General features: G+C 44.6%; 1 long non-coding RNA gene across 2 annotated transcripts in view; it reads right to left on the reverse strand.

Annotated features, from left to right (window-relative positions):
• The window catches only part of LOC115895513, a 35140-nt gene extending 14796 nt beyond the window's left edge, over positions 1-20344 (reverse strand). The window contains exons 1-3 of one of the 2 annotated variants that reach the window (XR_004055712.1): positions 20286-20344; positions 18284-18328; positions 15613-15686 (exon numbers count right to left, since the gene is read on the reverse strand). This is a non-coding gene — a long non-coding RNA (uncharacterized LOC115895513). Of the gene's footprint in view, positions 1-15612; positions 15687-18283; positions 18329-20285 lie in introns of those variants that run through there. The other variant, XR_004055711.1, reaches the window with a different exon arrangement.
• Between the last annotated feature and the right edge of the window lie 512 nt (positions 20345-20856).

The raw sequence follows: 20856 nt of genomic DNA on the forward strand, positions 1-20856 counted from the left end.
TTGTATAATGTGCCATTGATAGCCATCATGTATATGAACAATCACAAGCATAAGTCGGTATTGCTTATGTTGCATATGCTAGGATCTTTATTCCTTCCTTACACTTGGTAATAGCACCAGATGTATAGTTGAGTAAACCCTTTTCAATTTCAGATTGACAGGCCCATCCCCTTGGGTATCCTCTCAACTATCCATTGTTCTTTCAACTCGGGGATGAGAATGAATAACTGAGGACAGTTGTTCAGAACATGCTCCTAACACTTTGACATCAATATCCCGAGAGCCACTTCCATTCATTCCCAGACAGGTCCTGGGCACCCCCATCAGGGCTGACCCTGGGCCACGGCATGCCTCAGGGGTCAGCTCTCTAGAACAAGCCACTTGTCAGAATGTTATCCCTTGAGGCCGAAGCTACAGCCATGCTTGTCTCCGCCACAGAAGCACTTCTCTTCTACCTCCTTTCACCAAGGTTGGCAGATTTGAAAGAAAATATGGTAAGAAGGGAAATTTACTTCAACAAGTTTGAATGATAAGTTTCAAAGCAGCCCTAAAAGGAAACCAAAAAAGGCACAATGAGGTCTCCCTATTAAAGTGTCCTCTGTCATAACATTCTCCTACCTATGGTTTCAAGGTAAATTCAAATAAATTTTCCAGAGTGATCTGGGCATTCTATGTCTTCTTTTATCTGGGGGAGAAACGACAGGTTGTGAGGCTCTTATGCTAAAGACACTCTATCCTTTAGGAGCTACAGGGGCCAACTTGCCTGTTACCCATGATACATGATTAGCATGGAATATGTCAAGATCAAAGCCAAGTTTTCCAAGAAACCAGGAATTTCTAAGGAAGCTTCTTATAAACAACTTTGCAAGAATATTTTTGTGGTTAGTAAACATAACATTTCATGCACAGGACTGTTTTCAGCCTTTCTCCTTATCTAACTAGTTCCTTCCAAAAGGCTTCATTCTTTAGTTTCATCTTCTTGAATCTACATTGACAAGCCCCAGACCATTAGGAGGGCTGATAGCTTCCAGGCTGTAGAGTTCCACTTGCTAAAACAGTCAACAGTGCAAATCCTGAAGGAATTTAAGGCTTAATAAATGAATATGGTAAATAATAGACTTTTAGAGAATGAAATATACTTACAGTCTGCTTTCACAGCTCTTCATTAAACTATAAAGTAGATGCTGTAGATCAGACCAGACATGTGCAAAGTCACCTAAAACAGAAAATTGCTCCCAGGGCTGACCTAACCTTATTTAATATTAACCTGGTAGGTGTGAACTTATCTAAAGCAAGCTTAGGTCCACCTAATGGGGTAGCAAGTCAACCACTGAGGCTCAGGAGAAGAAGAAAACCTAGGAAGGGGGTCTTCAGTATTGGAACTTGGGATGGGACAGCCACAGGTGTCAAGGGTGAGCTCTGTGGTGGAAATGGCACTGGGGTATTATGGTTTAGTAAACTGAACTATGTAGACCAAGCAATTAATGCTCCTTGTCCAATCCTGTACTCACAAGCTATTTGGCTTCCTATGTAGACTTGTCTTACAGGGTAAAAACACATGTGTCCACACTGATGAGCTTCTCTGATCCTTGATAGTTACATTTCTCATTTTAGTTGATAATTCTAATTTTTATACATAAATCTTCTAAAATTTTATTTACCAAACTTTATATGTCACCAATCACACACCCTCCCCATGGTGTTCCAAAAAAGTTAAGTTTCTGAGGCCCCAAAGGTCAATAGGGTAAGGGGTGGGTAGTTAGGGAAGGCCTCCCTGAGGAAGGGAGGTTTAGGTAGAAATCTAAGGAATAGGCAGGAGGTGGAGGAAGGTGGAACGTGAAGGGAGCGGTACCCTTGGCAAAGGCAACCTTATGGATAAAGGCCTTAAGACAAGGAGATTGGTGCTTTCAAGGAGTGAAAAGATTGCTGTGGCTGGATTATGGTGAATGAAAGGGCACTGGAGTGAATTCAGCAAACCAACTGGGAGGCCATTGCAGTAGTGTAGGAGAGAAGTAATGGTGGCTTGGACTCCAGTGGTGATGGAGAGACGTTCATGGATATGAGAGACAGGAGACAGAATCACCAGAACTCTGTGATGAGTTGATTTGCAGGGTGAGGGAGGGGGAGGTGTCAAGGATGGCTTCCTGATTTCTAGACTGGGCCACAAGGTGATGGTGGTGCCACACCATCGATGGAGCACTGAGGGGTCACTTCTCCTCTCATACTACATACTCTTCCTCACCAATCCCATCCTTCTCATGCTTCAATCCAGACATTATCTTCAACTCCCTATAGGGACTGTTTCAAAAGCACTTCCTCAAACTCAACATATCCAGGACAAAACTCATCTTCTTCAACTATTCTTCTCTCCCTCCCATGTTGACTCATGGAGAAAGGTAGCACCCTCCACCCAACTGGGAAAGCCAGAAACAGGATGCCATCCTTGACCTCATTCTCTTACCTCCAGGAAATAGATACCCAAGTGCTGAGGGTTCCACCTCCTTGATAGCCCCCATTCATTCATTTATTGAATGGCTATTTACTACATAACAGGAACTGTGACTACGATAGTGAATCAGACAGCCATGGTCTCTTTCCTCACAAAAACTTTATGAGGTGAAATGACAAGTAAAGGAGTAATATAATATAGTGCAGTGATGATGATGAGTAAGAGACAGCCAGGTGACAAGGTTGAGGGAAGAATATGCTAGTGACCTCTTTCTTCTAAAAAACAAAGACAAGAATATATCATTAATTATCAGGCATCCATACAAGTTAGGATGCCTTTGCCCGCAAGTAACAAAATACCTGACAAAAAATGGTTAAAACAGCAGGAATTTCATTCCTAAAAGTAGGAAGTTCCAGATTTGCTACTCCATGATGTCAAAAAGAGTGCAGTGTCTTTCCATCTTCCTCATCATTCTCAGCATCCTCAGAAGGCTCCACTTTCATCCTAGAGCTTGTAGCCTCATAGTTACAACATGGCTGCCCGGGTTACAAACATCACAACCACATCAAGAAGAAGGGGGGCAAATAGAGTTGCAAGAGGGCCATTCTCTCATGTTTCTCTTCTTTATAATGGATGGAAATCTTTCTTATAAGCTCCTCCAAAATAATTTCACTTGTATCTTTTTGGGAGAACTGGGTTGTATGGCCATTCATGGCTGCCTAAAAGTCTGAGAAAGTATGTATCTGGTATGCGGCTTCTCTTGTAACAGGTGAACTCTGCCATACTGGAGCAAAAGCAAGAGGAATGGCAATTGGACAGGCAGCCAACATGGCTGCTACGGTGGTATATAGTACCACCACATAGCATATAGTTCCTATGTGCCCCCACGAGAGAAACACAGTGACAGGTTAAACTGTCTATTGTGGGATTCACAAAGGGGTTTGGAACAGAAATCTAGACCAAGACCTTTTGCACAAGAGATTCTTTGTGGAATACTTGCTGGAATATTCCCAGAGTATTTTGGGATACCCCAGACTCACACAAGCTTGTATAACCTCTAACTAACAAGATTCTAAGCAAAGGATGAGACGTGATCATGCTCAGGCAAGGAAAACAGGGTCAATTCATGTTCTAATTAGTTCTCTTGATCTAACAGTTAAGGCTTCTAAATCATTCCATGTCGGAAGCCCCACTGGAAATAGTTAAGGGTCAATTCAGTTACAGTTCAATGAAGTACTGAAAACAAGTGTCTAACATTTTCTGGTTCATGGTTTCAAATAAATTTCAAATAAACAATGAGGAAGACAGTTTCCTGTTTGGGTTGGGTCCATTAGATCCTAGCCCATCAAAGCTTTGAATTATATTGCAATGACATGCAAGGACTAGAGGGGGAAGAACTGAAGCGCAAAGGAAAGTTGGCACAGTGCCAGGAAACCTGGCTAAAATTAAGTCCCTCAGTCCAAAGGAAACAATGGCAGCTAGGACATGAGTCAATGATCCAAGTGCAAGTGCATTTGGGGGCTACAAGAGCACACACAAGCAGGCCATGGAACTGGCCAACCCAACAAGAAGGTCTTTCCACATTCTGAGACCCCCCCCCCCCCCCGCACTGTTGGCCTCTCAACAAGAGGGTAGATCTGTACTATTAAATATAGTAGCCACTATCCACGGTGTAGCACTTGGAGTGAAGCTGGTCCAAACTGAGATGTGTTCTACATGTAAATTGCACACTGGGTTCCAAACACTTAAAACAAAAGAGGAAAAAGTATCTCAATAATTGTCTATATTAAATTTTGACATGAAATAAAATACATTGTTAAAATTAATTTCACCTTTTTAAATACATTTTTAAGATGGCCACTTTTGAAAATCTAAAATTATACAAATAACTTGCATTTGTGGCTCACATTGTACTTCTATTCAACAGCACTGGGCTAGACAGTGCCCCAGCCCTGGGTTCTTAGTGGTTTACAAAGTCTCCATAGCAACTTAGATGACACTGAGCTGTTGGAACTCAAACTTCTGGAGAATTCATTCATTCCTCCTCCAGAAATAATGCATGCTAAAGAAGCCCTTCTTCTGTCATGTTGTGGAGACAGAGCTTACTGATTCTGGGGTCTCTATCTCAAATTCATCAGTTCAAAGATTCCTAAGGTCAATTTCAGGTAAAATTGTATACTTTTCCAGGAGGGCTAAGTACTGTGCGCCCTGAGGATTATCTTAAAATAATCATTTCTTAAGTCATTTCTTAAAATAATCATATCATGGCTACAGAGTGAGGAGACTGGTTTTCCTGCATGTGATATTAAGTTATTCTGAAGGCAGTACCTAAAGAACAGCCTCAGAAACACTTGGCCCTCAGACAGTACCACTGGGACCAACAGGCTGCCTCTCCATGTGTCCATGTGCAGGATAACTCTAACCTGAATGTACAAGTGCTCACCAGTCATAAGCTATGAAAAAAGCAAAGTACCTGGATATAAGGCAATAGGGAATAGTGGGGACGGTAGCCAATTGAAGACTGCATGCCTCCACCTAAAAGCATTCACACACTATGCTAACCAAACAAAGCACATTTGGGAGATGGATTTCTTTCGTGGGCTCCATTTTGCAAGTTCTATTTCCAGGCAGCTCTTATGAATGCTCTACAATGCTTCACAGCCAGGGGTATTTATCAGGCCTAAGGGCCTTTGAAAAAAGTTCAGTTATTCCCATCTCTTCTTAGACGTCTTGAATCTGAATTTCTAAAGGTACTACAGATGATTCGAAATGTGAAAGGAAAATAAATCTCGAGACCCCAAAATCATTAAGCCAAAGGGAAAAGTTAAGCTGGGAACTGGTTCACGCAAAACTGCCTCCCCTTTGGTTCCTAAATCAGATGGCTATAAGATGAAAAGCTACACACCACCCTCATATTTTGCCCACAGGGAAATCCCTAATGAACTCCAAGATCTTTATTCTGAAGTGTTTCTGTTAAAATTCACCATGGCAGCCAGGCGCAGTGGCTCACACCTGTAATCCCAGCACTTTGGGAGGCCAAGGCGGGTGGATCACAAGATCAGGAGATCTAAGACCATCCTGGCTAACATAGTGAAACCCCTTCTCTACTGAAAATACAAAAAATTAGCTGGGTGTGGTGGTACGCACCTGTAGTCCCAGCTACTCGGGAGGCTGAGACAGGAAAATTGAACCTGGGAGGCGGAGGTTGCAGTGAGCCAAGATTGCCCCACTGTACTCCAACCTGGAAACCTGGACGACAGAACGAGACTCCCTCTCAAAAAAAAAAAAAAAAAAAAAAAAGAAAATTAACCATGGCAATGTAAATGGTAACTTTACAGGTGCAACAACCCCTCTTTCCACCTGATACAGATGCATATCTGATTGTTCCACCCTCCCCACCACCCCCGCCCCAGCTGTCTGTTATCTTATGTAAAAGTGCAGATTCCCTGCATTTCCCCTCTCCCATTTGGCCATCTTATGTAAAAATACAGATTTACTGAGCTAGACAAAGGCATGAATATTTTCTCCTTACCCTCCTCTTGCTCAAAAATTGTGTGCTTCTCAATATCCCGCCCTTTCCCCTTTAAATTTGGAGCCCTCAAAATCATCTTTGGAGAAAAGCATAGACCTGTCACCCAGGTGTGCATCCTTAACTTTGGCAAATAAACCTCCTAAAATGATGGAGACTTGTCTTATTGTTTTTCTCGATTGACATAATGGGCCCTCCTACATAAAAGCCACTGCACATTCAGAAAATTCAGAATCCCCTGGAGGCTGGAGTAAATGAGGATGGCTTCCTGGAGGAGGTGCGACTCTGGCCTCATTCTGACACATTCCCTCCCTGGCTCACCTAGACTTGGCTTTAGGAGCTCATCTGGGTTCCCCCTGGACCCCCAACCATGCCCTTTCCAGAACCACTGCTAGAGTCCAAGGAAATGATGCTCTTACCAAGGGGCCATGTTGTGGTGGGGCCTAAGATCCATAGTTCAGGCAGTGTATACAGAAGGCAGCCAGAGCAGAAGGGAGTGGCCATGGCACAGAATCTATTTTCTTTAAATGCTCAAAGCTTATGTATGTCAAGTCAGCCCATAATAGCCATCTCTTCCCATTTTGCTCGCGCCCCACACTGACACAGCAAAGGCAATGTCATGGCATTTCTCTTAATCACCCTCATGGTCTGCCGTGTGCTTACTCCTTTTCAACTGTAAGGATAACCTAGAAATATATAATCATATTTTACATAAATACAGAACTGCCTAAAGAAGCAGCTAATATTGTGATTCCCCTGGCCCTGCCCCCACCACTTCCTGCCTCCAACTCCCCACCCACTATGTGAGGAAAGCTTACGCTTCTCTTCCCTTCTTCTGGGGACCTCCTTTCACTGCCACACCAGTCCCACTTGCCCTACCTCTGACCAACACCAACATTCCTCATGGATAGCGCCCATCACCTACAGCTCTGCCTCTCACTGCCAGTCACAGGGCCCTGAAAGCTCTGAGCCACAAGTCCAATGGTAGCCTAAGGACCCCCTTCCTCCACACCTCAAATCAACCACCACTGTCTGCTCATCCTAGGAACCTCCAAATTCAGGCCCTTTCGACCCTCAGGACTCCAGATTATTCTTCCCTATACCCACATCTAGGAATGACCCACTGCTGATTCACACCAGTGCAGACATTCAAATTATTAAACTATTGAGTTCTTTTGCACACTTTGTGGTAGGTAAGTAGTCACTGCCCTGAGCCCTGTCACCTGAGCCTCTCTATAACCTTCAGGAATTTCTCCACAATCCAGCAACTAAAGGGTTAACACAAAGCACAGCTAAGAGCTCCAGCAATAGTTCTGACTGGTCAGTTCCCTTGCCTTACCAGGTGATTAAGGTTTTAAATGTCACCCTGGCACCACATGGCAGACAGATTTTGTATGCCTAAATCTGTTGTAATTTAATGCAAATCATCATTTATTTTGAGGCTGCAAGAAGGGGATCTAAGGACTCTGGACTCAGTGTAAGGTGCATGAGGGCATGCAAACACCTGGCATCAGGATCATACAGTCACACCCACATCAAGCCAACATCTGCATAACGCAACTGAAAGGCAGCAAAACTGGTCCCCTAAGATGCCTTCACCAGCAGCCCACCATGGAGCCTAACATTTCTCCTCTCATTCCCTGAATTTTCAGGGAGAGAAGCAACACAGTAAGATCTCAGATATCAACACCCTAATTGAATTAGTTTTACCTGGTCTTTTCCCACCTAATAGCAAGAGAAAGTCCTGGCTGGTGCGGTGGGTCATGCCTGTAATCTCAGCACTTGAATGCAGGGATGAATCACTTGAGGTCAGGAGTTTGAGACGAGCCTGGCCAACACAGCAAAACCCCGTCTCTCCTAAACATACATAATTAGCCGGGCATGGTGGTGGGCACCTGTAATCCCAGCTACTCAGGAGGCTCAAGCAGGAGAATCGCTTGAACCTGGGAGGCGGAGGCTGCAGTGAGCCAAGATCACACCACTGCACTTTAGCCTGGGCGACAGAGCGAGACTCCATCTCAAAAAAAAAAAAAAAAAAAGAGAGAGAGAGAGAAAATCCTATAGCAAAAAGACTCTAGAAAGATTAGTTTTTATGGGAAATCCAAGGAAGGTGGCCATCCAGAACTAGGGCCGTATCAAGCGAAGGAAAGGAATGAGGCGTAATGGGGTGTACAAGAGGAAACCCAGGACAATGCATCATTAAAGTCGTATTCCCCTGAACATACTGCATTGAAGAGACAAGCCAGTCAGCAAAGATTTGACTCTTTAGTCAAATGAGGTGTGAGCCTAGGCTTCCCTCCTCCATGCCATTTACAATGTGGTTACTTCCTCTCATAATCTTCAAATCCTGGCTTGCCTGCTCTAATGGCCATTTGTTGTTTTTGTCTTCCCTGCATGCTTCCCACCTTCTTCTAGTAACAGCACCTCCCCTTCCTTAAGGGATCTGCTCCTTCCCCATCCATGGGGGTCCTTTGAGGCTGCTGGCCTCAGTACCATACTCCCAAACGCAGTGGAGTCAGTGACTCAGGTGTAATCAATCAAGGTACCTCAATCCCCTGGCCATGGGGATGGACCCAAGGGTCAGCCACCTAACCCAAACTGAGCCAGTAAGATTCTTCCTTGCAGGAATTTGAAATCTAAGTACACAGACATCCAGGATGAAGGGAAATTAAGGCTGGGTCTGACAATAGTGCTGTAAGAGAAAGGCCACGAGATACGCATAACCATCCTGGTTTCTTTCCCTCCCAAGCCCAGGTTACTATTACCTTGATGCAATAACAACATCAGCTAACACCCAGCCCCATATCTTTCCAATAAACTCAATTGGTACTTAAGTTAGAATCTGTTTGTATCATTTCAAGCACAACCAAAATTGATACAGAATGTTACAACTGACATCTCTAGAAGATGGAATAGGCAGAGTCAAGAAGGGGTGGGGATCTGACAGTTCTTGCTACACGGTTAAATGATTACCTGATATATATTGTGATCCAAACTATGTGTAACCACGGCTAAAGCATTAGAAAAGGCTTGGTAGGAAAATGTCAGGATATTAGAGAGCTCTGACTGATCATTTTAGCTTAGACTAAAGCAGGATGCATGGACATGTTGGGGTTGCCTCTTTCTGCTTTAGCTAATGCTCCAAGAACTCGGGGGGTGAAAGATTGAGCTTCCTGCCTGTGCAGGTTATTAAGTTATTATCTCCCAGTTCTAAGCCCACCCTTCTACACTTTGATCTGTGATGGCAGGGCTGAGACTCTGCAACCCACTGTTTTCTTTCTTTTCTTTCTTTCTCTCTCTCTCTCTCTCCCTCTCTCTCTCTCTCTCTCTTTCTGATGGAGTCTCACTCTGTTACCCAGGCTGGAATGCAGTGGCACAATCTTGGGTCACTGTAACCTCTGCCTCCCAGGCTCAAGTGATTCTCCTGCCTCAGCCTCCTGAGTAGCTGGGATGATTACATGTGTGCACCACCATGCCCGCCTAATTTTTCATATTTTTAGTAGAGACAGGGTTTCACCATGTTGGCCAGGCTGGTGTCAAACTCCTGACCTCAGGTGATCCACTCGCCTCGGCCTCCCAAAGTGCTGGGATTACAGGCATGAGCCACCATGCCTGGCTTTTTTTTTTTTTCTTTTAAGACAGAGTCTCACTCTGTCACCCAGGCTGGAATGCATGGACGCAATCTCGGCTCACTGTAGCCTCCACCTCTGGGGTTCAAGTGATTCTTCTGCCTCAGCCTCCCTAGTAGCTGGGATTACAGGCGTCCACCACATTTTTGTAGTTTTAGTAGATATGGGTTTTCGCCATGTTGGTCAGGCTGGTCTTGAACTCCTGACCTCAGGTGATCCACCCGCTTCGGTCTCCCAGAGTGCTGAGATTACAGGCGTTAGCCACAATGCCCAGCCCAACCCACTGTTTTCCTTTACCTGTTGGATTCTGCCAATAGGGTGAAATACAGGCAGAATGGAGGGAAGAGGGATTTGCCCATTTCAGCAGTAGTTTCCAGCTCCTTGTCACTTTCCCACAACCTGACCCATCAGGTCCCCTTAAAGGGTTCAGCACCGCTGAGTCATTCCTTCCTCAATGAGTTCTGTCCCTGGCCCTAATTAAAATTAATGTCCTGACTAAGAAGTGGCTACCTGGGAGGATTAAAAGAAATGGGGAAGTCTGATCCCAAGCACCTTCTGTTATCAATGTTTTCTTTCTCAAAAAAAAAAAAAAATACTAGCAATTCCTGGCCATGATTAGGCGTCACTCACTTGGGAATACCTGGGGACAGAGACCGTACTGACCTTATACCTATGCAAGAAGGGCCCTATACTGACCCCTCAATGCTTTAAAATGTCCCAGTCTGACCTCCTTTGTCCCTGTGGACAAGGAGCGCATGGGGCCAAGAGGTTATGTCCACCTGGAGCCTGACACTCTCTTCTAGACCATGCTCCAAGCACCTGGGACCACAGAATGCCCTTCCCAAATGGCCTAGAGCTTGCTGTCTGGGCCCATGAGGCCTCCTTCCCTGAGTTCTCCTTCTAAAAGGGCATTGGGTCTCCAGGTTACACACCCCTTAGCCTGAGGTGCTACTAAGAGATGCTGGTGGAGGCTGGGGGATGAACGGAGCTTGGACCTGCCCACTGAGTTGTCCATATGCTTGCATGGGGACCCACTGAGCAGAACAGAGTCCAGTGGAAAGAGAAGATGAGGTAGGCAAGGGACTTCTTTTTGTGTTGTTGCCCCAGCCTCACACAGAGGCTCAGAGAGGGCCTCACAGGAAGTAAGTTCCAGGCCCTGGATCCAAAGCAAGGGCCAACAGGACCATTAAGGTGAGATCTAAGGAAATGAGCAAAGAGACAGAACTGCAAGACTGGGCACAGACTCAACCAGTGAAATGGGTGAGAGTTTTATGAGGCTGTATTGCCAGATAAACCTTAAGCTGAACATATAGGCGCTTATGATTGTCAACCCCAAGCACCAGAGCCCATGCCAGAAGGGAGAGGGCCTCAAGGCAGGGCAACCCCAGCAGCAAAATCTTCCCAGGTGCTCCTCAGGAGTGTCCAGGGTGAGCCCTGGATGGGAGACCCTAGCAACAGGGAAGCCATACTGGTTGACCACAGACTCACCCACAACCAGGTCATGAGTCAGGAAACATGTCTGCCTGCTTACTCACTATTCCTGACAAGGAGGACACACTGTGCTCTGTGCCAGGGGCTGTCACCTCCTGTTCCCTTTCCCCTTTTTAAAAATGGAAGTTTTTATTATCTTGCTTCTCCTCCATCACGGTTTCTATATTGGGTGCACCGGGGTGACATGCTTATCTCTTTGTCAGATCCAGTGGAGGGAGAAATAGTCACGGTTGTCTCCCGGAAGAAGGAGGTATGAACAATGCGGTGTTATTTTAAGCAGAAATATCTTTGAGATCGTGCGTGTGTGAAGAAGGTTGCATGTGAGTTGGGCAGCAAAGTAGTGTTCCCTGTGCCCATCTCCCACCCCTGGCCCTTCTAGTCTCAACCCTTAACCGCAGAGGAAGGGCATGAGCCAGGCTGGAACAATCACTGCACTTTACCTCGACTACAGTGACTGACTCAGGATGGTCTTATCACAGCAGCTGCCAATCTCAGTGCTTCTGGGTGGAGCTGGTGGGAATTAATGCCTTTCTGTTTTTTGTTTGTTTGTTTGTTTTGTTTTGTTTTTTGAGATGCAGTCTCACTCACTCTATCACCCAGATTGAAGTACAGTGGTGTGATCTCAGCTCACTGCAACCTCCACCTCCCAGGTTCAAGCAATTCTCTTGCCTCAGCTTCTTGAGTAGCTGGGATTACAGGTGTGCGCCACCACACCACCCTAATTTTTGTACTTTCAGTAGAGATGGGGTTTCACCACGTTGGCCAGGCTGGTCTCAAACTCCTGACCTCAGGTGACCTGCCCACCTCATGCCTTTCCTTCTGGACCCACCTGTTGCCATGTGAGTCCAAGGCTGTGTCAGGGGTCGTGTTCCCCTTTATGTGGAGAAAGGCCATGTGGAGTAGGAGAGAATTAGACAAAACAAATACAGCATTCTGCCCAGGAGGTATTTCTTAAGGTTGTTGAATTATCTGGTTCCTATATCTCTTGGAGATGAAGGTTCACATGTCAACATACACTTCCCACCTGTGTGAGTCTTCCCACCCCCAACCTTGATCATGTCATTCCTCACCTCACTTCCTTCCTACTCCACTTCCAATCTGGAAAGGCCCCTCTTCTCCTGTCCACCCAACTAATGGCTACCTCGCCCACCAAAGTACACTTCAAGCCCCACCTCCTCTCTGAAGCCTCCACTGCCCGCTCAGGTGACTTTCTTCTACCATTCACAGATGGTAACATGTGTGTATCATTCCTACCTAAAATGCTGGAGAATGGTGTGTTAACTCTTCCTATGGTATTTGTTTTCTCAACACTATCTTTAAGTTCCTGGAGTGCAGAAAGTGTGTGCTGTCCATGTTTGATTGCCCCACATACCTAATAAAAGACAATGTGGATGGAAGACCCATGATCAATACACTGAATCAATTAAAGAGACAGGGCATGACATTGTTCAAGCAGCTGTTAATAATAATAACTAAAAAATTAATTGCTATTTTAAGCCTGTCTTAAACTGCAGAGAACAAGACAGACCCAGGGATGAGCTACAAGCTTCAAGACTCGGATAATTCAACAACCTTAAGAAATACCTCCTGGGCAGAATGCTGTATTTGTTTGGAAGCTTGGAAGACTCTGAGCCTGAGAACCCTCAGGAGGGCGGAACTGTTGGGTTGTGGGCAGCCGGGAAGGGTTTCCCGGACACTCTTAGCTGGGCAGGCAGAAACAGGGGAAGGAGAAGAGCGGCGCACTGGGCTGCCGGACACTGGGTTCCTTGCAAAGGGACGTTAGGCCACCGTCCCTAACATCACCCCAAGCCCCAGCCTTCTCAGGAAAGTCGCTTATGAAGCTATGACTCAACTGCTGCAGTGCTTGGGCCCACGCTTCGCAGCGTGGGATCAGCGGCAGGGTGGGGCGGTACAAGGAAGCTGTGCGAAGCGGAAGGGGCGACCTCAGACCAGCAAACTTACCCGCCTGGCGGGTCTTATGGCTGAGTCACCGTGGCGGCGCAGCAGCTCGGGCCCCGTTCTCCCGGGCTGGGGTGGTCACCTCTGCAAAGCAGGGTTTCTGAGCCGTGATCGGGTCTTGCCCACGGGCATATCGGGAAACGCCTGCTGCACTCCCTGCCTGAAAATCCACTCTTGAAAATGCACTCCCTTAGGTTAAAACGCTGCCTTTCTTAAGGACCTTCTTTAAAAGTAAATCCTAATATAAGTTGGTGCAACCAATTTCCTTCCCTTACAGACGCTGAAAGCAGAGCACTGAAGGGGTGAGATTCTTGAAGGGGAGGGAGGGAGGTAAGGCTACGTATGATTCTGGAAGGGACAGCTCCACTGTGAGGGGCTTAGGGGAAGGAGGGTGTCAGCTCTGGTTGCTTGGCGAGTTTGCCCTATTTCAACTGACGACTTTCGTTAATGAATTTCACCTCTAGGGCTCAGTGGTTTATCTGAAAGAAAAGGCTGGACTAGAGCAGTGGTTCTCAAAGTGGTCCCCAGACCAGCAACATCAGCGTCACCTGGGACCTCGTTGGAAATGAAAACTATAGGCCAGTCCTAGATCTACTGAATCAGAAACTCAGCGGAGAGCCCAGGAATGTCTTTCAACAGCCCTCCAAGTGTTTCTGATTCATGCTCTAGTTTGGTGACAAACGACTAAATGATCTGGCGAGTCCCTTGCAGAGAAGAGAGCTGATACTTTTTAATATGGCTCATGAGGCCATACAAGGCCCTCGCTGACCTGGTCCTCGTGTAACTGTCCAGTCTCTTACGGCAACAGTCTTTCTCATCTACATAAGACTGATAAAACTTTCTCTAAAGAGATTTCCTCTTTGAAATCCAGCCTTACATATGCTGCTCTTCCTGACATAGCCTTTTTCTTCCATTACTATCTCCTATTTGTCCTTCAAGACTTGTTTTGTGATTACCTCTTCCAGGAAGGCCACCTCACACCTCCCAAGGTCAGGTGTCTCCCTTCTGTGTTCCTGTAGCACCTTATGAATCTGTTATATTCGTTTACCACCTTTATCAAGTCACACACCAGACTGGAGTGAGGTATGGGCAGAAACTTGTACTTCTGCACATTCAGTGTCTGACACAATGTTAGCCACTACAGTATGTCCTCAGTAATCATCAATGCATGAGTAAATGAATGGATGACTTGAATCCTTTTGTCAACCGAGGGCTCAGATAATGGCTTTCTGGTTCTTTTTGATCTCTAATCATTGATAATTTAATGCTTTTCATGTTACCCCAATGATTGATCAATGCTTATTACTGTTAGTAATTCTTTTTTTTTTTTTTTTTTGGGGGGGGGGGACGGAGTTTCACTCTTGTCGCCCAGACTGGAGTGTGATGGCCTGATCTCGGCTCACTGCAACCTCCACCTACCAGGTTCAAGCAATTGTCCTGCCTCAGCCTCCGGAGTAGCTGGGATTGCAGGCATCCACTACCCTGCTCAGCTAAATTTTTATATTTTTAGTAGAGACAGGGTTTCACCGTGTTGGCCAGGCTGGTCTCGAACTCCTGACCTCAAATGATCCACCCACCTCAATCTCCCAAAGTGCTGGGATTAGTCACCATGCCCAGCACATGTTAGTAATTCTTTATAGTACATTACATAATACAAATTATTTCATCTCTATTAGCCCATTTCAACTTCTCATCAACCTTATGAGTTACAGTAGGTATTGTTTTAATCATTTTAACAGCTGCAAAACAACTCACAGATATTAAATGGCTTTCCATGGTTACCTATTTCTGTAAAAATTATTTACACAGAGTACAAATAAAACACAAAGTGTCTTCTTGGCAACGTATAGTGATAGACACATAGGAGATAAAAAAGTTCTTAAAGACATTACCCTTATCCTCAAGGAACCTCTATTTTAGGAAAAATAAATCATATTCTCCAAATAGCCACAATATAATAAGTGTATAATAAATCCAGTCTTGAGTGAGTCATTCCATCAAGGATCTAGGAGTTTGGTGGACAGAGGAACTGTGGGTGGCAGAGTAGTTAGGGGAAACATGACTGGGGCAGAGGTGGAAATTGCATGATGACTGGACAGAAAAGGATGTGAATAGATATGAGAAGAAAGCCTCCCAGGAGCAGAGAACAGACTAATAAATGAACAGAGACTGGAACAATCTGCACAGGGGCAGTGAATAGGTCTAATAGCTGTAGCAGATAGCAGAGATGCTGTGAAGGGGACCGGTGAAAGTCAAAAATAGAACTGGTGGTGGCACTACATATGCCACTGAAGGTGGGCTTGCTGGGAGGATGTTTCCCACTTTTATTTTGCTAGTAGTGGCCGCTCTTGAAATTGCAACATACATCGTTGATTTATTAAACATTAATGTTAACTCTTAACTTTTCCCTCCTCCCAGACAATGCAAGGACCTTAGAACACTTTAACTCCATTACCCACCTCCTGACTTGCTATTGTTATCATGGATCTTGAGTATTTTAAACCCCTCTAGTCATTATTATTTTCATTTTGTATAATCAGTATTCATTTATATTTACCTGTGTTGTTTCCATTTTCATTCCTCTTCAATTTTTCCTTCATCTCCAAGCTTTCATCTGGGATCATTTTCTCTTTACCCAAAGAATATCTGTCAGAATTTCCTTTAGTGCAGGTCTCTTGGTGGCAGCGTCTTTCAGTTTTTATTTCACTGACATTTTTTAAATCATCATTACTGGAGAATATTTTTACTGTGTGTAGAATTCTAGATTGGCCAAATTGAAAATGTCCTTCTACTATATTCTTATATGAGTTATCATTTTTGAGAAAGGCCGCTGTCATTCTTTTTGCTCTTGGAGATGAGGGTCTCACTGTGTTGCCCAGGTTAAGAGTGCTATGGCTAGTCACAGGTGCAATCATAGCTCACTGCAGCCTCGAACTCCTGGCCTCAAGCAATCCTCCCACCCACCTCAGCCTCTTGAGTAGCTAGGACTACAGGCAGGCACCACTGTACCTGGTTTACCACCATTCTAACTGTTGCTTCTGTCTGTTGTCACTTTGCTTTTAAATTTTTTCTCTTTGATTTTGGTCTTCTGAAATTGAACTATGATATGTCTAGGTATGAGTACATTTTATTTATGCTGCTTGGGATTCATAGGACTTTTATCTGTTTGGGAGAATTCTCAAACATTATCTTTTCAAATGTTCTCTCTCTTCTCTCCTTTGGGGACCCCATTTGAATATGCACGCATTTAGTATATATTCTGATCAAACTGCATATGTCTCTGACTCTTCTGAATTTTTCATGCTTTTTCCTGAGCTAAGTCTAGATAGTTGCTTTTGACCTTTCTCCTAGTTATTTCATCAACTGTATTTATTTGCTGCTAAATACATCATTGAGATGTTGATTTTGATTATTATATTTTTAATTAGAGTGTTTCTGGAGGTTCTCTATCAAATGTGGACAATTACTTTTTATAACTTCCAATTTCCAATTCTTGTCAACAAATTTCAAGTTTGGACTTTACTTTTTTTGTTTGTTTGTTTGTTTGTTGAGACGGAGTCTCGCTATGTTGCCCAGGCTGCAGTGCAATGGTGCCATCTCACGTCACTGCAACCTTTGCTTCCTGGGTTCAAGCAGTTCTCCTGCCTCAGCTGCCTGAGTAACTGGGATTACAGACACCTGCCACCACACCTGGCTAATTTTTGTATTTTTAGTAGAGACAGGGGTTTCACCATACTGACCAGGTTGGTCTCGAACTCCCAATCTCGGGCGATCCACCCACCTCAGCCTCCCAAAGTGCTGGGATTACAGGTGTGAGCCACCACACTCGGCCAGGCCTTTGTTTTCTTGAGTATATTATAATGTTGCTTTAGATTCTGTGCATGGTAATCCCACTGTCAAGAATGACCATGAATATCTTTCTGTTACTTCTTGTTTGTGCTGATCTTTGAATGTTGTCTTCATTCCTTATTTGCTTGGTTATTTATTACTATGTGTTGAACATTATGTTTGAAAAAGTATCTTTAGAAATAATGTGAGACTTAGGATGATATCTTCTTCTGGACATGATTTTCAGTTTCTATGCCAGGCATTTAGGGGCACTAGTAATCCAACCAAGATTGCTTCAATTCAAAGTCAAAGCTTCAAATTTTTTGAGCCACTCAGATGACTAAGGCTAGAATCTATGTGAACTTTAATTCCAGTTTACCTTAGTCTGACAGTGCAGCTCTTTGGGGCCCCAACTCTGAGTATCAAGTAGTTTACCAGGGTCTCCACCATGGAAAAGAAAGAAAGCAGTAGATTTGAACTTATGGGCACCTAGCCACCCACAGTTTTCAAAAACATGACTCATCTCTCAGCCTTCTTTTTAGATAAGCCAGTGCCCTCTGGGCAAATGCCAAGCTTGTCCCTCTAGAGCTTCATCTTCTTCTAGATCTTGGCTTGCTTCCTCACTATCCTATTAGTTTTTGATATTTTAGGGAAAATTTTTTAAATGTTTTCTCTGAATTTGTTAGTTGTTTTCAGAGGGAAGATTGGCCCATATTAGCTAGTCTGCCTCTATTAGAAGCAGAAGTCTGATATAGACTTTGGATAGAAATGAGAATCAGCAATTTTTAAGAATAGAGGGACATGGCCGGGTACAGTGGCTTACACCTGTCATCCCAGCACTTTGGGAGGCCAAGGCAGGCAGATCACGAGTTCAGGAGATCAAGACCATCCTGGCTAATGTGGTGAAACCCTGTCTCTACTAAAAATACAACAACAACAACAACAAAAAATTAGCGGGGCATGGTGGCAGGTGCCTGTAGTCCCAGCTACTCGGGAGGCTGAGGCAGGAGAATCACTTGAACTTGGGAAGGGGCAGTTGCAGTGAGCCGAGGTCACTGAACCCAGGAGACAGAGCTTGCAGTGAGCTCAGATCACACCACTGCACTCCAGCCTGGGCGACAGAGGGAGACTCTGCCTCAAAAGAGAAAAAAAAAAAAGGAGAAGAATAGAGGGACATTAGCAGATAAATGAATCAGAAAGTGGTGTGTATGATAATTTGAGGGGGCTGTTGCAGGGGTCAGTAGAGAGATAAGAACAGAATAAGATTCTTTTTATTGGTTCCCTGGCTTCAGCCAGCATAAATGATCAAATAATTTATTGCGCTAATGCTCAGATTGGTACTTCTAATCCCAGTTAAACCCATGGAATTTCAAAAACAGGCAGTATTGTTTAACTTACTTAGTTGTTTCCTTGTTGGGAAGCCTTTGATTCCAACTGCAAACTCTGCCAAGAGAAAAGAGAAACCTAAACCACTGATGAATTAACCCCTACTCTAGGAGCACTGAACCATTGTCCCTGCTCTCAGAGAACTGCCTGGAGCCATGCCGGGGCAGGGGCTGAGTTCAGGGAATCAAGGCTGCACTGCTGAGACAAACACCAGTCAAGGTGCATTGCCCTCTGCTGTGGTCAGGGCTATAGGTGCTGGAGCTTGTGAATAGGGATGACGGCAGACCCTGCTGATTGGGCAGCATAGTACCCATCCTCTACCTCCTTTACCTTTACTTCTTTCCATTAGAGAGGCTGCAGTAGCTAAATATTCACTCTCCCAATATCCCTGTAGCATAGAGTGGTCATGTGATACAGTTCTGACCAATGAGATGTAATCAGAAGTTTGGCAGGAAAGTTCTGGGAAAGTTTTAGCTTTGCTAATAAGAGACAGATGGGGCTGGCACTAATCCTGGTATTGATCCTAGACTTGAATGCAGATGTGACACTTAGAGTTAAAGCAGCCTTTTCATGGCCATGAGGAGACATGTAGGAGGGAAAGGCCCAGAAAATCTCCAAGACACCAGCCCTAACATTGCTTTTCTCTTATGTGAGAAAAAGAAACCACTCTTGTTTCAAGCTACTGTGGGTAGGCTTTCTATAATTTGCAAATAAAAACACTCCTAACTGACGCAGGGAGATTCCTAATGTCAGGACTCAGCACCTGAAAATCATCTTTGGCTTTAGGATTAAAAACTTGATTAAACAGCAAATATTGACCAAACTTCTTGTAAAGCCAGCACTGAGCTAGGTGGCACTATGGAAATCACCGAGGTAGCAGGCACTGAAGGCATTCACAGCCTAATTAAGAGGTAGAATTTAATACAAATGAAATCTCATGACCATGATCAAATGTTAGAAAAGCCTTTAAGATGATCTAGTGGTTTTGGACAGGTGTTGGCCATGATACCATCCCAACACCATACAGAGACTCAATGTGTACAACATAAAATCTGCTTCATTTTAAGAAACCTGTGCAATTGGCCCCTCCATATGTTTGATGATTTGTGGCTGAAAATTTCTGAGTAGCACTGCCATTGATTTGACAGCTGAGAAAACTGGGGTCTCCATGGCAGAAAGGAAGCAACTTATTCTAGGAGATGTAACAGGTTTGCCATGGTGCTGAATGAAATCTACATCTCTAGGACCATTTTCAAGGTTGTTTCCTTCCAAACAGTGATCAAAAGAAGGGAGTGGATTATTACATGGTAAACTGGAAAGCAGCAGCAATAATTGGTACAGGAGACCAAAGAAAGGAGAAATTAGCATGACCAGAATTAACCAAAGCAAGCTTCATGGAAGAGGTGGAACTTAAATGAGGTCATGAAAGTTGGATAAACTCAAAATGGATCAGTGGTTCCATTGGCCCCCAGGGGACATTTGGCAATGTCTAGAAATATTTTTGGATGTCACAACCTGGGATGGGGGGTAGCATTTAGTAGGCAGAAGCCAGTGATGCTGCTTAAAGTCCTACAATGTGCAGAAAAGTTCCCCACAACAAAGCATTATCCAGCCCAAAATGTCCCAGTGGTGTCCAAGTTGAGAAACCCTGGAATACAGGGAAAGAAGGCCAGGCAGAGGGAATGTATACAAATGCAGAGGTATACATAAGCAATGAGTTCCTTGAGAACAGAGACTGTGTATCCCAACACACATCAGTGGCTGCCTGGTGGGTAGTTATTTGCTGGATGAATGAATAAACACTGTTCGTCTTTGAATTCTACCCTAGTACTTTGGCAGCAAAGAACTTTGCTCAGAATAAGAAAAGCAATCAGCCTCATCAATACTTCTTTTCCTGATTTCCCCTGCCTCATCTGTTCCTCATCCCAAGTCTTTAAGAAAGGAAGGGAGTACCTCTTATTCATCCTTCTAAATTCATTTACATTCTTACACCCAGGTTTCTCTCAATACTCACCAAACCCCTTTGCTACCTGGGTCTCAGGAACAAGAGAAGATACCAGCCCTCACCCTTACTGAGCAGGCAGATGACAGGTGCCAGGGAACTGTGTGTTCTTTTGTACTCATAACAGCTTTAGGGGACTTCCAGCCTCATAGCCCAACCTCCCAGCTCCCACACTTGTAAGTGGAGGAAGGGAGGGAGAGTGGGTTTGTGGTCCTCCTGGTGCCAGTATGTTTCCAAGACGAAACTTAAGGCCCCAGAGAGTCCCACCCTCTTCTAGAGGGCTCTTTCAGGTAAATAATAGGTGCCCTGTGGGCCCAGATCCACTGAAGATTGTTAATGCATATCCTGGTAGGAGATGGTTCCTTGAAATCTAATTGCTTCCAAGACCTTAATACCACCCATTTTATTGTGTACAAAGAATGCTCAGGACAGCAAATGTGAACATGGGCAAGCCCATACCTCAAGGCATCTGGCTCAGGAAACAGTGTGTTCAGGAGACAGCAAAGGATTAAACAACCACCAGGGCATCCATAGGCAGGACTCTCTGTCTGTGGCCTGCTGCACCCCAATTCCTTATGATCCC

Source organism: Rhinopithecus roxellana, chromosome 21, assembly GCF_007565055.1.
Source record: "Rhinopithecus roxellana isolate Shanxi Qingling chromosome 21, ASM756505v1, whole genome shotgun sequence".
Classification (NCBI taxonomy): Eukaryota; Metazoa; Chordata; class Mammalia; order Primates; family Cercopithecidae; genus Rhinopithecus; species Rhinopithecus roxellana.